This window comes from Felis catus, chromosome B1 (assembly GCF_018350175.1).
Source record: "Felis catus isolate Fca126 chromosome B1, F.catus_Fca126_mat1.0, whole genome shotgun sequence".
In the NCBI taxonomy this organism is placed as follows: Eukaryota; Metazoa; Chordata; class Mammalia; order Carnivora; family Felidae; genus Felis; species Felis catus.
The window spans coordinates 138,016,793-138,036,385 of record NC_058371.1 but is presented as its reverse complement, the minus strand read 5'-3'; the positions used below and the strand labels follow the sequence as shown (position 1 = coordinate 138,036,385).

The following is a 19,593-nucleotide window of genomic DNA, read 5'->3' as shown; positions in this document are numbered from 1 at the left end:
GCAAGTAAAATAGAAGTCTTGCATCACTTAAGTAATTCATTAGACTATAATCTTCATGAAGGCAAGGATGTTTCTACTCATTTATTGTCGTAGATGTGGCATCCAGCATAGTGAGTGAGTGAGTGTAAAAATGAATAAGTGATTGTATCTCTTGGCCCCTCAAAAGGGCTATAAAATTCCCAAAGGCAGAGGTCGTAACTTTTATTTCTTCTTCATACACAAAACATCAGTAGAGGGTTGAGTAATTAGGAATCAGTCAATAGATACCCCTTAGCAAACACATTTTCTAGAAAGGAATAGCTTTCACCATCCCCCAATGAGAAGGACAAAACGGTCTAGACTCTAAATGAACAACACAACCCAGGTAAATTAGTGTGATCCAAGAGGTGCAAAACTCTGCTGCTTCTCCTCTCCTGAGGTTAACAGCAGGCCCTATTAATGCGAAGAGAGTCAAGGTCTGTACTCCCTGAGCCACCCACATGTTTCCACTGCCTCCTCTTACGTACATTTGAGTAGGTTTCTCTCTGTTATGGGCAATATTTTACCTAAAGATATGAAATTTTTAGGGGGGTGGGGAGTGAGGTGGAAAGCTGTCTTATGTAAGAGGGTCTCCTGACTCCAGCACTGCACCATCTGACTCCTGATTCATTTCATTTCAGGTCTCATGGACCACCATCAGACAAGATCCCGATTACGCTACATGCCCAACACCTCAATTTTATCATCACTTGATTCTTCGTGTGTTCAATTAATTTGACCCGTCCCTTGGCGGAATTTGCTGCTGGGTTTGCTCTGACACACATATGAGTTTCAGATCCCAACCGCACTCTGCTCCCTGACATCTCCCTGAGCTACCACTTAACAGCTGTGGTTGTCCCCTTTTGCCTCTCTCAACCACCTCTCATTCAGAGCCACAAACCACAGACATTAGGTTCTCCACAGGAGTGAATTTACATTCGTGAAAATGAAAGACTTTGAATCATTATGAGAGCAACCCCCCACACACACACACTTGAACAAAATTTATACAATACAGAAAACTACAGAATAGGATATAAAGCTTCCTTCTAATCAATCAGATGCCCAGGAAACAATCACTAGTATCAACTTACTGCGTATTCTTGTGCATTCCTTCCTAAATCAACATCCAAGTTTCGGCAGAAGAATTTTGTTTCATCTGTGTTATCCATCAATTTGGATTGAGAGTCACAAGAAGAAAAATCCTTAGTGTTATGAGCACATGATGTCATCAATAAATAGCTTTTGACACTAATTATGGAGTAAATCAGTTGCCAGGAACAAAGGTATGAGAGATCTGTCACAATTCCACACCTGTTTGTTTCCCTGGTTGAATGCTTTGACTTCAATAACATTTTCATTTAGAGTGTTTATTGGTGACATATGAAGAATACAAGAGAGATGTAAGTAAGAATGGTTTGGTGTAATGGTTCAAATCAAGTTTTGCTTTGCTCCAGTCATTTTTTTTTAACCTACTGGGCTTCCTTCCACAATGCAAATTTGATTCTTTCTATAACCTACTTGAATTACAGGCCTTGGCTTCTGCAAGTCAAGTGTTATATGGATTTTAAACCTTATAACCCTGGGTATGTCTGAAGTCAGATTAGTCTTTACGGTACAAAAAAAAAAAAATAGACTTAAGAGAATCTGTTCTATCCAAGTGCTTGCATTTCACCAGCAAGGGTGAATTTTTACATCTATGTGTGAATACCTATAAGTCTTAACAGAAGTTGGACGTAACCAATAGTTTCATTTCACCTCTGTATACGCATCTCTAATCAAACTTAAAACTTTGTTATATTGCTAATTAACTCTAAACACATAAGGGGAGATAGAAACATTATTAACAGGTATAGGTGTTAGTCTCTCTTGCTAGGGAGCAAAGCATTCAGTCTCTTGTGTATATATCTAGATGTCTAGGGATGTGTGTGGGGATGTGTTATAAACACTTATATGCACTGTCTATAACATTCCAGGAAAATAAATAACCCCCCCCCCATCTAAAATCAACATATATTAAGAGGTTTGGAGTGTAATCAACTCACCACCCCCTTTCAAAGAATCACTGTAGGATATAAAATAAAAGCACAAAGCTGTACCATTTTGCCTTTTTCTTTCAGGAGCTAAATTTGCATTATCCTTCTGCCATATGTTCAGGTAGCTTTCAATGATACCTCATGCAGCTGTGTCATTGAATTCCCCAACCTTAATGAATAAACTAATTACAGTCTGAAATGAACTCTTGCAGACTAGCTATCTCCTGCCATAGATCAAGAAGAGAACTTTATTCCCACAACTATCTACTCATTTGCATGAGCCATAAAAAGTGCACCAGACCATCATTCCCTACTCCAGCTGGGCAACCAGAGCTGCATCAATAGGACAATATGCCATCATTATTAATTCTCCATAGTTCAAGTTCGCAGCAGTAAATTTGCCACTGCCATGATTCTCAAGTACAAATGCAACGAGGACGCTATTGATTAACTTGAGTTAGATGGCAGTGTTGCTATAATTGTTAGTTTCACTGCATTAAATTTTACAATTGAGCACAGTATTCATTTGGGTCCTAGAGTTGTTTGTTTACAAATCTTTTCCAAATAAAAGTCAAAATAAAGGTTTGACCATTTGAAGAATTTTAGAGTAGTAAGAATCACTTTATCAAACATAAATATGGCTGAGTTGATGGTGAAAATTACCAAGAAAACAAGCTAAAGAGAGAGGGACAGGAGATGTAAGTCAGCCTTCATTCTCTGAATTCAACATTCATCCTCTGCTCTGAATTCAACATCTATCCTGCCCCTCAGATAAGGATCCTGCTGTATCTGTTAATTATAACACTAGGTTGGATTCCAATTACATGGTTCTCGGATGAATGTAACCTTATGGTGGCTTTGTTGCCAAATTAACTCTTTCTCACCAGCAGCAAGTAACAAAATTTAAAGAGACTGACCGCAGAGCACCCCAGGCTCTCTGGCTTCTTTCTCCCTCAACGTGGCTGCAAACATTACCATCGGAGTTGTAGAATTCCAGAATGAAAGGTGGGATAACATATCATGAAAGTGAAAGTTAGGAGGCCTAAATTTCCAGTCCCAAGTTTTGTGCATTCTAGCCCTGGGACTCAGACTCAGTTTCCACTTCCTTTTCTGCCATGTAAGGTGTAATGACGCTCCACTAGAACATGTATAGGAGTGGACATGTCTTTGAGGTCTACATGCATTTAAGATCCTAGTGGGATCATTTTTACATGACCCTTTCTACCCAGGTCAGACCTCTGTTGCTTATTCTATTCACAATATGTTCAGATACTCTCATCCAGAACAAAAAAAAAAAATTATTATCATCATCAAATGTGATGTTTAGAATATATTTCAGATTTCCTCTCAAAAACTATGGTTCTGTGGTATGTTTCACACTCACAAAAGCACAAGATTGTAAGGTAACTCAGAAGATCATAAAGTGTTTGCAACAAATAAGATTAAATTTAAACCATCCTGATCAAAAAATGGTCCTCATATTTTTCCTTAAAAGAATTAAAGTTGGAAAGTAGGGCTAGAGACAGAGTATCCTAATAATGATATAACACTGAAAAGTAGGATTACTATTGTAATAACTTCTATTTATATAGGATGGCACAGGGGCACCTGAGTGGCTCAGTCAGTTAAGCATATGTGACCATATACACTGGAGCCAATAACACGGGGGAGTAGTTTGAGAGGGAAGAGATTACCACCCAGGGCCTGAAAAGGCAAGGATAAGGCATGGGTTTATCAGAACCCAGGGAGAAGAGATCTTGAAAAGTCCATGCCTGACTCTGGAGCTATGGCCTTCAAGAGAGGGAAGCAGCCAGCCTGTGGTAGCCCAGCAGGGAGGAAGCAGGACTCCCCAATCCTCCCTCTCTCCAACATCCTGTTAGTTCCCCCCATTGGGCAAATCCAACCAAGAAGCCAGAAGACAAGGGGATCTCCTTATGGCAGTCCTTTCAGGTCATCTTCCTGGGCCTAGAGGAGAACAAAGAGAGGATCTGGAGGAGCAAATAGTCAGATATCCAGCAAAGTGGATTTGCTGAGTGAGTTCCATCAACACCGGGAGCACATCTCCTCTGATGCCACTGAGAAATAGCCAAAGTCCTTATACCTTGAAGTATTCTGAATTGGTATTAGACCATAATATTTCCCATATAATTTTTTTCTTGTTTTATGCACAATAATTCAGAATTTCAGAAGCTGGAGCATCATGTAAATAAAATGGACTCTTGGAGAATATCAGCTTGAAAGCAACTTAGAACATTTGAATTACATTCTGTAGCAAACACCACATCCAAACCGCCACAGAGAAGAGGTTGTCAATGTTGCTTTCAAAAATGGCCCATGACTAGTATCCAAAATCTATAAAGAGCTCACCAAACTCCACACCTGAAAAACAAATAATCCAGTGAGGAAATGGGCAGAAAACATGAATAGACACTTCTCTAAAGAGGACATCCAGATGACCAACAGGCACATGAAAAGATGCTCAACGTCGCTCCTCATCAGGGAAATACAAATCAAAACCACACTCAGATATCACCTCACGCCAGTCAGAGTGGCCAAAATGAACAAATCAGGACACTATAGATGCTGGCGAGGATGTGGAGAAACAGGAACCCTCTTGCACTGTTGGTGGGAATGCAAACTGGTGCAGCCGCTCTGGAAAACAGTGTGGAGGTTCCCCAAAAAATTAAAAATAGACCTACCCTATGACCCAGCAGTAGCACTGCTAGGAATTTACCCAAGGGATACAGGGAGTACAGGAGTACAATGTTTATAGCAGCACTCTCAACAATAGCCAAATTATGGAAAGAGCTTAAATGTCCATCAACTGATGAATGGATAAAGAAATTGTGGTTTGTATACACAATGGAGTACTACGTGGCAATGAGAAAGAATGAAATATGGCCCTTTGTAGCAACATGGATGGAACTGGAGAGTGTGATGCCAGGTGAAATAAGCCATACAGAGAAAGACAGATACCATATGTTTTCACTCTTATGTGGATCCTGAGAAACTTAACATAAACCCATGGGGGAAGGGAAGGAAAAAAAAAAGAGGTTAGAGTGGCAGAGAGCCAAAGCATAAGAGACTGTTAAAAACTGAGAACAAACTGAGGGTTGATGGGGGGTGGGAGGGAGTGAAGGGTAGGTGATGGGCATTGAAGAGGGCATCTTTTGGGATGAGCACTGGGTGTTGTATGGAAACCAATTTGACAATAAATTTCATATATTTAAAAAAAACAAAAAAAAAAACAAAAAAAAAAAAAAAAAAAAACAAAAATGGCCCATGAAAGCTGAAGTTTTTTTTTAAGGAAATAAAAATGGCCCAGTTGTCCATCCCAATGGCATCATCTCTTTTGGACATACTATTTGACCCTGTTGAGGAACCCATTGTCCTCCATACTATCTCATGCCATGTTTTCCATAATGTTGCCATTTCTTGTTTCTCCTTGCTCTGTGACTGCCCTTTTTATTCTCTTTTTCTGTCTTCTCTCATCCTACCCCCAAACTAAATGTCAATGTCCCCAGGACTTGAGACCTCCCCCTCCCCTTGTCTGCATACTCTCCTGAGCAAATTCAGCCATTCCCAAGACCCACCTGCATGTCCACGCCACAGCTCCCCTTTCCAAATGCATGACCCATAGCCTTTCCTCTCCAGTCTGTCTCACTGCTTCTAGAGTTATGTTTTAAAACACATCTCTGATCATGCCACTTCTCCATTTTAAAATCTTCAGTGGCTTCCAGTTGTCCAGGGTAAGTTTTCTGAATATAGCATTGAAGTCCTTGTGGCCATATCCCACTCCACAGTGATCACCCACTATCAGGCAGAGCATGTGGACCTTACCTTAAAAAAATTCTTCCACCATGAACTTTCACATAACTTTGCCTTTTCTCATGTTGTTTCCTTCCCACCACTAGTTTCTTTCCCTGATGAACTCTTATTCATCCTTCAAGGACCAATTCAAATGTTCCCTACGCTAAGATGCTTTCCCCAAACTTCCTACGAGATTGTACAGCTCATATTCCAACAAAGCTACTAGTATATAGTAATAGGATTAGCTTTTTACATACCCATCTCATCTACTGGGTTGTGAGTTCTTTTAGGGGCAAAACCATGCCTTATTAATCTTTGACACAATGCTGAACATAGAGTGAATTAAAAGTATATGTTTGCTAACTTACATATTCTCACTAATATAGATAGTAAGTCCTACTTCTAGAAAGAAGACCATTCTTGAACAACGAAAGCTTGAGTAGATATAAAAAAGAATTGACCTAAGATGTGCAAAGTCAACACTCATCAGTTAAGCCCGGGTTTTAGGCAGAATTAGCATGAAGGTTAAGAACATGGGCTCTGAAGCTAGGTAATTTAGGTTTAGGTTTGCCAGATAAAACACAGAACATTTATTTAAATTTGAATTTCAGATAAACAATGAATAATTTTAGTGTAATTATGTCCCAATATTGCAAAAAGAAAGCAAGTATGGCATGAGTGTCGTGTGTGTCTGTGTGTGTGTGTGTGTGTGTGTGTCCCTCTGAATCTGGCAAGTCTACAATCCTTGGTTCTGTGGCTTCCTTGACCTCAGACAAGTTAATTAACCTCTCTGTTCTTCGGGTTCTCGTTTTTAACCTGGGATAATAAAAATCTACCTCATAGAGTTGTTGGGCAGATTAAATGAGTTCATACATACATAAAGCAGTTACATCACTGACTGTCACATAATAAGTTCTCAGTATTAACTATTTGCTACATAATGGCCATTATTATTATTAGAAGTTTCATCCTTATTTTAATGCTTATCTCATTAAGATAGGTTTTATGCCCATCTTAATGCTCATCAGTAATAATGAATGTTAGAAACGTCTTCCATCTTCATTACTAACAAAAAAGACACATCCCTATGTACAGGATCATACTACTGCTAATTCATTTTACCACCAAAATGGCTCAAATTGAAAAAAAGAAAAAAGAAAGTAACTATGTGAGGTGATAGATAGGAATTAGCTTGCTTGCAATAATCACTTATGAAGTATATGTATATTAAATCATCACATTGCATACCATTAAAAAATCACATTGTACAACCTAAATATATATAATTTTTGTCAATATAATGCCTCAATGAAGGTGAAAAAATAAAGTTGGTTATCAAATAAATGTAACTTAAATTAAACTAATTTAAAAAATGGCTTAAGTCTAACTGCAGTAAGAAATACCCTAAAGATTTCTATTTAAACAGAGAGATGCTAGCTGAGGACAATAATTACTAATAACACAAGCCAGGCAGTTCTGTCTTAAATAATCTTACATGTTTGTAGCACAATTCATTTTTTCATGTCTCTGAAAAAAGTCAAAAATTAAGCAGTGAGAAATTCAACCCTGTACAATATAGAATACTATTTTAGTGACAGAGAAAAAGAACAAATGATAGAAAGATCATATTCTAATGTCAGGGAATGAGAATCTCGCTTTCAGTCATGAAAAAGAAAACGAATTTTAAAAACCACTCGTTTTCACCCATATGTAAATCTATCAGCTCCATTACTGCAACATGTTAGGATTATTACGCTAGACTTCAACCCCACCTTAATGGTGATTACTAACAATCATATCACAGAATTATCAGCCAAGCGCAATGCTGTACAGACTGTTAGAGCATGTGTATATTTCTACACCGTCCCTATTGTTTTGGCATTGCTTATCCAGTCAGAGCCCAGGTCCCCTTCACAAAAAGCACAACCAAGTGAAGAGAGAAATATGCCAAGTAAGAAATGGCTCCACGAGCTCGTATGAATCTGCTCCAGTGGGAAATACTGTCTCATGTATTACGATTAAAAACATGCACTCACACACACATACAAACAGAAAGAGAGAGAGAGAGAGAGAGAGAGAGAGAGAGAGAGAGAGAGAGAGAGAGAGAGACGTCTCAAAGCAATAAAGGGCCTGCAGAGAAGGAAGGTAAAATATGCTTGCTGAGCAATCATTATCAAACGGGGAGGAGGCCTGAAATCAACAAAGGACCAGTCACAGGAAATTTATAAGTTAATATCAGTCACACCTGCAAATTACTACAGTGAGACCCCTGACCAAATCCAGAATACCATTTAAATGGATTTGGTGAGATATTTATATATCCCTTGGAGTTACTGAATGCTCTGAATCTGAATTTGTCAGTTATCCCAATTAAGTGCAGGGGAAGTAATATCTACGGCAGTGCAGATGAAGCAGATTTAACTATACGATTCAAGAACAGGGTTTTTTTGTGGGAATCTGTAATGCAGTCATTCACACAGCTTGTGACTCAGGTTGTAAATTTACTGTTTGTATTTAACGGCTAATCAGGATTTTTTTTTCTCCTTGCTTAAAAACTGCAAGACTCTCTGATGCCTTAGAAAACCCCAAACACAAAACAGTCTACTGGTACCTTCTGTGAGTTTAGCAAAGCATGTATTTCGAGCCGTTAACCAAAATAACCCCATTTGAGTGACAATTTACACACATGTCACAGCATTTCATCTCCCTTGTTTTCGTGGAAAAGGTCAAAGCCATCAAGCCGACATGCTTAGCCAGAGTCAGGGAGAGTCATCATTTCACAGCCGTGAAGTGGAACTCACACAGCAAATGAGGCTAATCATTCAGCAAGTACAAGGAAAAGAGATTATGAGATCATAATTTTCTCACCAATTGAGAATCACTGTGCATAAAAATAGAAATTAATAGGAAAAAATTCAGAATACTTACCAAGAAAATAAGAGCACTAAATAAAAGGATCTCTCATCTGGGAAATGACTTTCCATTTCGAGTAAAACAGAAAGCTCTCAGACATACAAAAGATAAGATGGAAAGATAGCACACTGTCCTGTAAATGATTTGACTCTGTTGCTTTATTCTCAAAATACAATTTATGACACAGAATGCCCTGAGTGGCCCTGTAGATGCCACTCACCTGGCAATGGTATCGCTCTTTCTGGGGGCAAGTGGGAAATGATTCTGCTTTCATTTATTTGGCTACAAACAGAAATGGTCTATTCCCAAACACGTTAGCAAAAGTGTTGTAAAGACTGATGCGGCTCACTAACGGGAGTGCACTGATGTGCACCTGCCTTTTAAAACCTTATAAAAGGGGCGCCTGGGTGGCGCAGTCGGTTAAGCGTCCGACTTCAGCCAGGTCACCATCTCGCGGTCCATGAGTTCGAGCCCCACGTCAGGCTCTGGGCTGATGGCTCAGAGCCTGGAGCCTGTTTCTGATTCTGTGTCTCCCTCTCTCTCTGCCCCTCCCCTGTTCATGCTCTGTCTCTCTCTGTCCCAAAAATAAATAAACGTTGAAAAAAAAAAACAAAAATAAAAAAAAATAAAACCTTAATAAAACCTTAATGATGTAGGAAGGAAAGATTCTTTCTCAGCTTTTATGCGTTCAGGAGAGCCTAGACAGAATTAATGTTTCCATGGAAGAAATATATAATAGACTTTAGGAAAAGTCTAGTTAATCCCAAAATTGTATTCTAAGGAGGATGAATTCTTTTAAGGAAAAGACTGGGTGGCCCTTTTGCTCAGCCAAGCACCTCAGTTGGTATTGCGTATGCAAAAGCTGTCCTGGGTTGTGAATTTGGGAGTGGGGGCTCTAGACTGTTAACATCTTGTGAATGAGAGAGTAAGAATTTGGAGTTCCTGAGAGCAAGTGTGGAGATATGGCTGAGACAAAGCAGGCAGAGAAGCAGCAAGGCGGAGAGAGACTAGGATACAATAGGAAGTGGCTAGACCGGGAAGACTTACCCTTGTGGTGGTGTAGCCAATTCCCTTTAAGGACAGGAATGTTTAACCCATGACTGTAAGTTATATTCTGTGACATGTGATGTGGCAAGCTGACTCCTACCTTCGGTTCCACAATCTTCCATAAAGATTCTGACTAATGAAACAACTCTTGGTGGCTGCAGGGATCAAGAAGAAAGGGCCTACCATACCAGAGATAAAGGACCATTCCAAGACACAAAACAGAAAAAGGGGATTCTCCCAGAAGTAACCCTGGGAGCCAAGACCCCCAAGATTTTCAGGAATCTTGGGAAAGGCATTAGACACTCCAGGGGATGGCTCCAGGGTTTGAACCCTCTTATCCAAATCTCCAAGAGCAGAATAACCAGCTGATGCCTGGATACAGATGTTTAAACCACTCTCGTCCCTTCACCTTCTAGTTGAATAACCCCATTCTGCGCTTTAACTCTGGCAGCAATGCTGTCTTTGTATAGTCTCCACTCCATACCTTAGAACTTAATTAAGCTAAATACTCTGAGCCATAATCTACTCACCAGTTGCTAGCTTGACACTTTTTTCTTTTAATGTTTATTCATTTTTGAGAGACTGAGTGTGAGCAGGGGACGGACGGGGTGGGGGGTGGACAGATCTGAAGTAGGTTCTGTGCTGACAGCAGCGAGCCCGACATGGGGCGCGAACTCACGAATTATGAGGTCATGAGCCGAGCCGAAGTCGGACACCCAACCAACTGAGCCACCCAGGTGCCCCTGGTGACACCTTTGACACTTTTACAGTGTGAGTGTCACTCAGACCACTGACTTCACACACGTGCCAGCCCCAACGTACCCACACGCTACATTCCAAAGCTACACTTTGAAGCCGACTGGTTGGAAGTAGGAGTACATTTTTCCCATAAAAGTAATGCTATAAATCAAATGTTCTCAAACTTTAATGCACAAAGGAATCACAGAGGTGGCTTAAAAATAGATCCCTGAGCTCCGCCACCAGAGATTCTGACTCTGGGATGGAATCCAACAAGCAGCATTTTAATTAAATACCAGGTGATTCTGATGCAACCACACTTTGGAAAATATCATCATTAGTAATAATAAGATTTTCTTGATACCCCCCACAAAGGCTAACTTAACCCATAATATAACTGAAATAGTAGTAAGGATAATTTTCAGTTTTGGATTATCCCTCCCCCTGGTCTCAGATCCTCAGGCTAAGAGCCCAGCAGCTCTGAGCATCCAAGAGCAAGCAGCCCCTCTAGCAGGGGCTAAGTGGAGCGAGACAGCAGCAACTGTCGTGTAGAAGGATTGCCCATAATTCACATCCCCCCCCCCGAACTTGTCACCCCATACAGAATTCTAATTAAGATCCTAGTGGCTTAAAAGAATGAAGGTAGTTCCTTAACTTACTTCACTGATAAAACTGAGAAAATCTAGCTCCAATAATTTCTGTGTGGTGATAAAATTTCCAGAAGAGCACAGCTTATTTGGAGTTTTTTTCTTATGGAAATTAATTGAAATTACAGAATTTCAAGTAATTTCTTTTTTTTTAATTTTTTTTTTTACATTTATTTATTTTTGAGACAGCACGAGCAGGGGAGGGCAGAGAGAGATGGAGACACAGAATCTGAAGCAGGCTCCAGGCTCTGAGCTGTCAGCACAGAGACAGAAGCAGGGTTCGAACCCAAGAACCGTTAGATCATAACCTGAACCGAAGTCAGACGCTTAACTGACTAAGCCACCCAGACGCCCCGTCAAGTAATTTCAATTATAGAAGCCAAGCCCCCAAACAAAAACTGAATGGAATATTTTTTTCCTTGTGAATAGGAATATACACCAAAGAGCTTATGATGATACACATGTCCTCTGCAGCATAGTGTCCAAAGTGATAAAGAAAAATAATATAAAGGACAAGAATTGTTCTAAGTGGCTGAAAGATTTCCTAGGTCTTTTGCATGACGGCCTGCCAGAATCTCCATCCAGCAAAGACTGCCAAGAGACCCTAGATGTGAACAGGCAACTTTTAAGTTTAAAAAAAAAAAAATCCAGGGGCGCCTGGGTGGCGCAGTCGGTTAAGCGTTAAGCGTCCGACTTCAGCCAGGTCACGATCTCGCGGTCCGTGAGTTCGAGCCCCGCGTCGGGCTCTGGGCTGATGGCTCAGAGCCTGGAGCCTGTTTCCGATTCTGTGTCTCCCTCTCTCTCTGCCCCTCCCCCGTTCATGCTCTGTCTCTCTCTGTCCCAAAAATAAATAAATGTTGAAAAAAAATTTAAAAAAAAAATCCATCAAGCTTACAGCAGAGTAACTTCTAGACCTTGAGTGACACAACATGACAATTTCATTGGCTGACCTTTCAAGAGAGAGATCTAATTAGACACTCTGATGTTCAGGTTCTGAATTATGATGAGCAGGCAGGGGTCTCTAATCCCCCCACTGTTGCAGCTAAACATTTGGGAGTAATATTGCTAATTAAAATGCAGCATTCCAACCCCAAAGCAGAGCTCCCTGCTCTAGTCCATACTGGAAGAGCCTGCTGTTTCTGCTACCTCTTCTCAACATGCTGCCGATCATTTTCCACCATAGAGATTCCCATTATTACAGTTTTTAATGTATTCCTATAACAGATGCAACGTGTTTACCTGGGTGCCTGGAGACTGAATCTCTTCAGGTGGGTAATCATTTGAATGAGGAAAGTCAAGAAATCACTATAATCCCCACCTCACCTCTTGCACAAAACAAATTCCATGTGGATTAAAGATTTAAGGCTAAAAAGTAAATCCACAACATACTAAGACAACAAATGAGCATGTTGGCCACAGAGTTTAGAATCGTAAAAACCTGGCAAAATTTTTTCTAAGCCTGAGTATCCATCAGTAAGGGAATACACAAACATAAATGATGGATTATTCATGTAGTGGAATCATAGGTACCCACTAAAGAAGCTCTTTAAAAGAAGGAGGTGGAATTCTACATTCTGTCATAGAAAGATGTCTCTGACATTGATAAGTGGAAAAGGAAATTAGAGTAAAGTGTATGTTAAAAAAAAATGTGTGTGAGTGCATGCATAAAAGAAATCCTGGAGGTTGGGGGGGCAGAAATAAAGAAATCCTGGGGGGAAATGCACAAGCTGTTAACATTTGTTCTGTCTAAGGGCGAGAACACAGAGCATCATCTCTTTGTATACATGATGCCTTGCAGTATAGCTTGATTTTTGCTACAACAAGAAAGTGTAATGGAGTCACACCATTAAAAACATTTAAATTGGTAAATTCCACCCTGCCCAGGGTGAAAAGAGAGAGAGAAAAGATCATTTGAGTTGTGCAATCATGGTTAAAAGTATAAAGCAAAGCAATTAAGAGCAAGATCACAAGAGCCAGACTGCCTAAGTTTAGACGCCAGCTCCGTCTCTCTCTAAATGTGCAGGTCACCTGACCTCCCTGGGCCTCAGTTTAACTTTTTAAAAAATGGGTATAACGAAAACCACATTTTCCCTTAGTCCACTTCAGTTTTAACCTCTCAGAGCATGAATATCTTACTGGATTCTATAGGCTTTTAGTATTTAAAGATCCATATTTCTGATACAACATGGCCTCTAAACACAAGTCAACTACTTTTAGCAGTCAAAGAAATAATGGTTTGTTTCAGTGTCAGTGGGAAAACCAGCTGTGTCTGATTAATCAGAAGATAATATATCGATCTTCAGTGTAGCATGTAAATGCGCCCATTTATACGTAGTCTAGGAGAAATTCAAGGGAATTTCGAGGGTGACTTTGGGTATTTTCAAATTGTTTTACACACCGGCTTTCGAACTGAACCATAGTATAGAACACAATTAGTTGTTTTTTTTTTTAACAGGCTTCACACACAGCGCAGAGCCCAATGTCTTGAACTCATGACCCTTAGATCAAGATCTGATTTCTTGTACATTTTTTTTTTTTAATTTTCTTTTTCAACGTTTATCTATTTTTTTGGGGACAGAGAGAGACAGAGCACGAACGGGGGAGGGGCAGAGAGAGAGGGAGACACAGAATCGGAAACAGGCTCCAGGCTCCGAGCCATCAGCCCAGAGCCCGACGCGGGGCTCGAACTCCCAGACCGCGAGATCGTGACCCGGCTGAAGTCGGACGCCCAACCGACTGTGCCACCCAGGCGCCCCTCTTGTACATTTTTATGTTACAAGTGTCTCTGAATCTTTTTCTATCTTGAATCATTTTGTACTTCAGCTTGATTTAAAGAGGAAGGATGATTTAAAGAGGAAGGATTACAACCACAGTTGTAATCTCTGAAATAGGGCATCCCAGCCTTGGTGCTCGTAGCTTTGTGGCCAGGGAAGCAGCCCTCCTGGTACAGATAACAGGGCCCCACCACCAGGCACTGGCACCCTGGGAATTGGTATTGGCTGGCATCAACAACAGAGGTACTAGCTTCAGCAGTGGTTTCAGTGGACAAGAGCCATATAGAAGCCACTCTCAGGCCAAGCAGCAAAAGGAACACGGCCACAGGAGGCCACTGCAGTTGCCACCAGATGGGAAAAGTGCCATCTTGTAGCATCAGAGGAAATACAGCAAGATGAATGAAGGAAACCTAGTACTTGGAGCATAATTTGAAATTCTCTGGGGATTCTTCAGAGCTATGAGAACAAGTCTTGAATTCCCATGGGAATTTTGGATACATGAAAGGGCAGAATGCTAAATTTGGCAATGAACTTGGATCTAGGACTTGAAAGAGTCCACAATATGCTCTATATGAAAACAGTGGGGAAAGGAATCCTGAAACTATTTTGGTGACTTCTCCAGCCAGTGTAAAAAAAAAAACAAAAAAACAAACAAACAAAACAAAACAAAACAAAACAAAACAAAAACACATCCTGTGGGGGACTTACACACTACAGAGGTGTTTGCAAATCTGGGGATTCTTGAATATCTCTGGGGATGACCCTCAGAGATGTTAAGGGTCTTCAGAGAACCTTGGCGTCCAAGCCTTTGATCACCCAACAAATACTTATGCCAGAAATCGTAAAACTCTATGAAGAGATCCTGGAAGAAGTTCCCTTGGGGACATCAGGGAGAAACTGGATAAGCAGATGTCCTGATGGAGGAAAGCTGGGACTGCAAAAGCACCCCATCATGCTGTCTGGTCAGCAGATCCAAACTGAACATGAACTTCAGTGAACTTTTCAGTCTTCACCCTCAGCCAAAAACCTTCCTCCAGACCCTCAAAGGATGCATTTTTAAAATTTGTCTATGTGGAAAAGCCCTTGTAAGGACATAGGCAAGCTTTTATTTTGAGTTTTATTTTTTAGTATTGAGTTTTACTGAATCATTGAGGCAAGAGAAAACACACAAATTCTGAAATAGTGTCTCATTAGGGAAATTCAATTTTTTATGGCTTACAGGTTGGGCTCAGAGTTCTTAGATAAGGTATGAAAAGTAGGTGGACCTTTGGATTAGCGGATTTCTTAAGCGGAGGGTCAGTGCAAGCAAAGAGAAGTTCTAAGAGGCAAGGCATTCTGAGTCTGTCACTACAGAACCGGTGAGATAGTTGTTCCATGTCTCACTCTTAATAACAACAACAACAACATCATAAAGTCTGTGCATCGTAGATGAGAACTAGAATAGTCAGTCCCATCCATTACTCTATACTTTATCTTTCATCTTAGATTTTAAGTATCCAGAAGACAGATCTCCTCCACTTTCTTTGTAAATTTAGCTTGCAAGGAATGTATTAGGATCAGCCCTGCCAAAGTCTCTTTACTCATCTAAAGACATCGTTCCTCTCTGCAGGGATCTTTCAAAAGAGAAGGCAAGGAATTCTAGACTAAGTTACTTCTTTAGGGCTCATCTAACTTTAGGGATCTGTAGTAAAACATGGTACAACTTACAGCTGTGCTACATGTGTATAAAATGAAGAGCCTCCCCTGCAGACCTAATAAAGAAGGCAATTGTGGGAACCAGGAATGGAGGTTCTGAATTTACTGCAACTTTGAAAAAGCAGAGGGAAAAAAAGTGAAGAAGCAAGTGGCAATCAACACTGACACGGAGATCCAAAGTGCTTGCCCGTCGTCAACATGTACTCTTCCTTCCACAACCACCCAGGCAGGGACCCCTCGTCCTGCACACATCTCAACTTATATGTTACTTGTTCAGGATGTTTTCTCCATTTCTTTTTTCCTTCCAGTTTTAGTGAATCTATTTCTTCCATATTAAAATATTTTGGAAGTAGCAGGATATGAGCTTGATGTTGGGACATCTAGACCATGAAATTTGTTTAATCTTTTTTTTTTTAATGAGATATTAAAAGAACCTCAGACATCTATATCCCATTCAACTGGATCTTAAATCCAAGACAAGAATTTTTCTAAATCAATAAATAGTGGATTGCTTATCCAGTGTGTAGTTAAAGAGAAAAATGTAATGATCTGTTTCCCTGGCTCGCCACCCCGGAAAGTCACCTGTCTCCAAAGATGAGGTGAGGATACTGGACAGAAGTCCCAGCAGGAGTAAAGTATTAAACACTCAGCCAATTCTAAGTCATTTAAAAAGAAAATGGGCTGTGTTTTTAATGCTTCTGTGTTAATCACTCTTCAAGGTTGGAGGGATGGATCCCCCAGCCATACCACAGGCTTACCCGTTAATAGCTCAGGGTTTCAAGCTCATAAAAACCAATGGACTAGATGCCAATGGACTAGTACCGTGTACTAGACACAGTACAGTGAAGAAAATGCTTACTATACTCGAAAGAGGGGAAAATATGTAAATATGCCAGTGTCCCGATATCTTTGTTTCTGGAGTCAGAAAAACTCAGGTGGCTTCAGTAACTGCAACTCCATTTGACAAAAGTTTTGTGTATTTTCCAAACACCTTTTTATCTTAAAACATTTCCCTAGGTCATGCTTTAAATGCAGTAACATACATAACTCATTTTAAGGAGACATGTTATACAATAAGCAAGTCCTACTAGAGACCAAAACAAATTAGAAGAGTCATTTAGTACACTTTGCACTCCCACTGAGCCTGCAAAAATTATTTAGCTTGTCCTTCCTACTGAACCCTCTGCCAGCTTCAAAGCATTTAAAATAATCAATTAGCTAATCCTTGCAACACCTCTCTAGGCTTAGCCAGTGTTCTCATAACATTTTAGAGATATAGTTTAAAGCAGATAGAAACAAAACCCAGTTATCTTGTAAAGCACTTGGATTACCCAAGGATGCATAGCACCTGAGCAGTCTGCAGCCAACACTCAGGGCTAAGATGCCCACCCTTGAGCAGATTTTCACTTCACCAGGGACCCCCTGTGTCTAGCACTCACCACTTGAATGAGAGTCTTCTGAAAATTCCACAGACTTGATGTGAGAGCAGCCAGAACCACCCGTGGGAAACAAAGTGTCATTTAGATCAGCAGAAACTCCAGGGGCACAAGGGAAGAGGAGGTCCACATAACTTGAAACTGGAAGATCAGCAGCACAGAGTGTAGAGGAACTAAAATCCACTGCTTTGTAACTGCTCAGGCTTCCCCAGTGAGGAAGTTACTCAGTGTAAATTGAGAGGAAACTAAAACATTGTATCTATACATATATATGTATGTATGTATTTAAACTAATATGATACTTAACATTTTTGAATACTTATACATATTCTTATAGCAATTCTGTGAGGTAGGTAATATTATCCCCACTTTAAATTTGAAAAAAGTGAGGCGCAGAGTGGTAAAATAATCCCCACTCCAAGTTAGCAAGTGATGGGGATGTATTCGAACCCAAATCGGTCTGGTGTCAAATGGAAGATAACCATTAGACCATACTACCTCTCAGTAATACAGTCATTTATTATAGTATCCTCTCCGTCAGGGCCCCAACAAGACACGGATGGCACGTTCCAGTGTAATAACTTGAGGAAAGTTTTACAAAGAGCCTGTCTACGATGGGGTGGGCTAGAGGCAGGGAACCTCAAGAGACAATGCAGTTGGTTATTGGTGGTCCTTGTTAATATCCATAAGCCTGAAAGGACAAAGAGGGCTGCTGGAATTTGGAAACAAAGTAGTGGTGTGGCCGGGGACAGTTTACAGAAAACATAAGACTGTCCAGAAATGCAGCCAATGCTCCGGATGCTACAAAGAGAGGGGAGGGGCCATGGATGCACAGGCCCCGCCCTCTTCCCTCCCTCTAATCCCCACCAATACCTCCGCTGGCCAAACCAACCAAGAGCCAGAGGATGAGGCAGCCCGCTGAAGTTGTCCCACTGCCAGGGCACAGAACAAGGTAGAAAAAACTAACAAGTGTCTCTGAAAAAGGAAATAGATTGACCAAACATGAATTTAAAGGAGAATCATAGGGTCATGAAATTTCATCAAGAGTCACAAGAAGAGGCATAAAAAGGTATATTATGCTAAAGGATAATGGCGGCAGGTAGGGAGAGATAAAAATTTAGCTAAAAACACAATAAAAAGCACACTTTAAGGCTATAGAAAAACATAATATTCTATCCTTACATTTTTACTTTCTAATAAATTAAGAATAATCAAATATGACCATAAGTATGCTTTTTTTCTTTGCTTGACCTGGTGGTTTGATGACTTAAAGGAAGAGCAAAGAACTGAATTAAATTATCCAGGGGGGAAAAATGGGCTGAAAAAGCAGCCAATTTCTGCCAATCTTTCTTCCCCATATGTTCCAGGGAATAGAAGGCTCAGGAAGTATTGAAGCACGTGGCCTAAACTGCTCCCTTTTGGAGATGAACAAAACCTTGCAAACTGAAGAAGGGAGAGCAGAGAGAGAAACAACCAGTAGAATATATTAACAAATGAACAAATGACAAAGTCCTTTTATTGAAATATCAGCAAAGGTCTGCAATTGCTTGAATTCAGTCAACAGGTACCAAAAATTGAATAAATACCTACACCTATAGATTCTTCTTTTAAGTTTCACTATATTGAATTTCTGTGTAATGGGAGTAACTATCATTAAAGAAGAAATGAACACTAAAACAAAAAAAATTATAAAATAATATTTAAATTGAGAGTAAATACAGACATCAATACCAGCTCATTATTCCGTCTAAAACAACTCTCAATATTCAGAGGCAGAGTCTGCTGCCTTGAACAAATTATGCCACCTGCATAGAGGGCGAAACTCAATTTAAAAGCAAACATGGGACGACTGTCACACTCTTCATGTTTTTTTGATTAATGATTGCATAAAAATTGAAGGAAGCCAGTTGAATTCCATGGATTCTCCCTCTGATGTACCCCCTGGCCTAAAGGATACCTCACCTATGGCAGAATCTTGGCACAATCACCATACACGTCAACTAGTCATTACAGGAACAGAGCTGGCTGGATTATCACTTAGCAATGTCCAGAGTTCTCTGATTCACCATCATAAAGGAAAATACCTACACCCAAGTCAGCATCTGGGTGGCTCAGTCTGTTGAGCATCTCACTCTGGATTTTGGTTTTGGTCATAATCCTAGGCTCATGTGATCGAGCCCTGTGTTGGGCTCCATGCTGAGCATGGAGCCTGCTTAAGATTCTCTCTTTCCCTCTGCCTCTCTCCCCAGCTTATGCTCGCTGTCTCTCTCTCTAAAAAAAATAATAATAACAATAATAATAATAAAATATAATGCAGACCCTGTTCCATGGCTTTGCCTCACAGGCGGCTGCAGACTTAGCCTAAGGTGTAACTGCTAGGGCAAGGAAGACCATCTCCGATGATCAGAGCTCACAGGGAAGGTTCAAGGCCCTCACTTCACAGGTGAAAAGCAAGCAGTGCCCTAAAGGACCAAAGTGT

At 40.4% G+C, this 19,593-nt stretch overlaps 1 protein-coding gene across 2 annotated transcripts in view; it reads right to left on the bottom strand.

The window, feature by feature from the left end:
• RASGEF1B (RasGEF domain family member 1B) overlaps positions 1-17,154 on the bottom strand; it is a 597,383-nt gene extending 580,229 nt beyond the window's left edge. For both annotated transcript variants that reach the window (XM_019829321.3, XM_045056171.1), the window contains exon 1: positions 17,118-17,154. The gene's annotated coding sequence lies outside the window, so the exon portion shown is untranslated. The remainder of the gene's footprint in view (positions 1-17,117) is intronic.
• Positions 17,155-19,593: the final 2,439 nt, after the last annotated feature.